The sequence below is a fragment of the Mus pahari genome, chromosome 19 (genome assembly GCF_900095145.1).
Source record: "Mus pahari chromosome 19, PAHARI_EIJ_v1.1, whole genome shotgun sequence".
NCBI classification, from domain to species: Eukaryota; Metazoa; Chordata; class Mammalia; order Rodentia; family Muridae; genus Mus; species Mus pahari.
In genome coordinates, this window is record NC_034608.1 from 84,603,187 (window position 1) to 84,606,007 (window position 2,821).

The following is a 2,821-nucleotide window of genomic DNA, read 5'->3' on the forward strand; positions in this document are numbered from 1 at the left end:
AGAAACCCTGTCTTGGGGGGGAAAAAAAAAGGAAGAAAAAAGAAAAAGAAAAAAGAACAAAACAGCCAAAACTCTAACCCTAACACTGTCACAGCCAGTGTCCAGAATAGGAGGATGTCAAAGCAGCCAAATCTCACTCAGGAGCCAACCAGATGCCAATGAGTGGTGGTAAACCATTTGCTAAGACACCATGTCACAGTCTTAAAGCCTTAAAACTGAGACAGCTGTTCTAGGAGGTTTTGAAGCCATGCCCTACTTCTAGGATACACTCAATTCCTCTTCCTTTTACAGGTACATGTCACTGAATGTCACTGTGAGGCCTTGGTGGCAATAGAAAGGCCCCTCCTTCCTCTGTGGAATCCTGGCCTTTTGTGTTCTGCAGAGCTGGGCAGTGGCTAAAGAGCAACCCTAGCCATCTGGGAGGAGATACAGCTGGAGGTCAACGGTTAGTCTCTGGTCCCCCCACCCCCCACCCCAGCCCTTTGAGCAGGTGACCAATAAACATGGTGTCTATCCCCAAGGCTCAAGGGTCATACTGGATGCCACAGGGACACAACTCCCTGCCTTCCTTCCTGAGCAGGGCTCTATCAGATATGTAGGTTATCTAAGCCAGCTCTCCATCCCATAGACGTCAGTCCCGAGCACTCACCTGGCCTCAGGGTCCGGGGCACGGATCTTACCATGCTGCCATGGCCACAGTTCTGTCAAAAGGCAACTTATGTGGATGTGATGGCTCAATGTGCTGGCCAACCTAAACCAAAAGACAGAAAAACACTTGAGTTCCATAAAATTGCTGGGAATCAGGAAATTTCAAACTTCTCCAGTGCTGGGGTGTAGTTCAGTGGTAGAGCTTACCAAGTATGAGCAAGACCTTGGGTTCTGTCTGCCATTGTTGCCCTCCACAACAGGAGCCAGGATAAGCAAATCAAGTTCTAAGGCCTAGTGGACATGGGGTAACCTGTGAACAACACCCCAGACCTACCTTGGAAGCTCTCAACAAAAGCACGACAACACTGAGTAACAGGCCAAGTCTAACTAGTTCTCATTTATCACCCAGAATACAGAGTCAATGACTGAAGGGCCGTCCTCACAGCAAGCCAGGAGTAACAGAATGGTTAAGCCCAAGCTAACACAGGTGCTCATCTAATGTGGGGATGGCCTCGGAGCAGACCCAATTTTATAAAACAAAGACTTGATACATCTGATACTCAGGAAACCTGCCCAGCACTCTGAGCCGCCACCAGTGCAGAAGTACAAGCTTGTCCCTGAGGACGAGGAGGGCACAAGTACCCGGGAAGAAGAGACTGTCGGCTATATACATAGCAGAAGACGTCCAAAGTCCTGGGCAGAGTGGCTCCATGACAGGCCCCAGAGTCTGTGGTGTCAGGTTGGGTCCCACTTTCAGAATTTTATGCACCTGGCTTGTCTAGTATCAATACCACCTCTGTTCTCGTTCTTGTGTCCATACAACTGCCAGGAAAACATTCTAGTAAGAAACCAGTTTTGTTGTTTTTAACGGAATGCTCAACAGTTAAAAGCACTGATTACTCTTGTAGAGAGAGCCAGGGTTCAGTTCCTAGCACCCACATGGTACAAATACATGTAAGAAAAACACTCATACACTCTGTTCAGTTTATAATACAAGATCTTATGATTTAACTCTGGCTGATCTAGAACTCAGAGGTCTGCCTGTCTCTGCTTTCTACATGCTGAGATTAAAAGTACACACCACCATACCCACCAAGAAATCGTTTTTCTAAACTCTGTTCAGTAATTTGTGACTCAAAAAATATTCTCACAGGAAAACTTGCCAGAGAGACCTTTGGGTATCAAGGAGCACAGGACTCCTCCCATGTAAAAGGCCCTTGCCATAGACACTACCAGGGCCTTCCAGCTCAGTGTAGACTGGGAAATCCAGCAAATGCTGTTAGCCCTCGCTTGCCTGACCCACTAAGTTCAAGCTTCTCAGCCAGAGGCAGGGAACCCAGGTGCCCAGACACCTGTCCCTCCTCAAGATCAAGGCCAGCACAGAGACCCCACCCTGGGATGATTTCAACTTTACTGTGGAACAAAAGCTACAATTTCTGTAAAAGCCTCCTTTCAGCTTTTGAGTCTCAACTTGTTCCCAGGCTAGCAATATGCAGCCTGATCATGTCTCCCTGTTGGTGGCCAATGCCCACACCTCCAGCTTACAGTCCCACACCCAGAAAAGCAAGCAGTGAAATTGCATATAGAAGTCAGAGGACAACTTTGAAAAGCTGGTTCTTCCCTTCCACTATGTAGGTTTTGGTTTTAAGTATTAAATTCAGGTTGAGTGGTCAGGTGGTGGTAAAGCTTACTGGCTAATACTTTGCAAAAACCCCTTGCTAGTATGTTCTCAACTTGTGATGGTCTGAGTTAGCAAGACCCTGGCCTGGGTCAGTCATAGGCCATTAGTGCGCAAAGTCAGCTGTGTTTCCACAGGCACATCAGTCAGTAAGAAGTGAAGACTACAACAGAATCTGTTTACAACATGATGCACAAAGAAAAAAAAAAAAAAAAAAAACACTACAGTCACGTTAAAGTCCTGGCACTCACCTGAGACAGGAAGATGGTTTGACTCTAGAACAAGACAGAGATTTTATCTCAAAAAAAAAAAAACAAAAACGGGGCTGGTGAGATGGCTCAGTGGGTAAGAGCACCCGACTGCTCTTCCAAAGGTCCAGAGTTCAAATCCCAGCAACCACATGATGGCTCATAACCATCCGTAACAAGATCTGATGCCCTCTTCTGGAGTGTCGGAAGACAGCTACAGTGTACTTACATATAATAAATAAATAAA

General features: G+C 46.5%; 1 protein-coding gene across 10 annotated transcripts in view; it reads right to left on the bottom strand.

Annotated features, from left to right (window-relative positions):
- Window positions 1-2,821, bottom strand: part of Gatad2a (GATA zinc finger domain containing 2A) — a 92,391-nt gene that overhangs the window by 43,405 nt on the left and 46,165 nt on the right. For all 10 annotated transcript variants that reach the window (XM_021219151.1, XM_029531803.1, XM_021219152.1 and 7 more), the window contains exon 2: window positions 650-751. The gene's annotated coding sequence lies outside the window, so the exon portion shown is untranslated. The remainder of the gene's footprint in view (window positions 1-649; window positions 752-2,821) is intronic.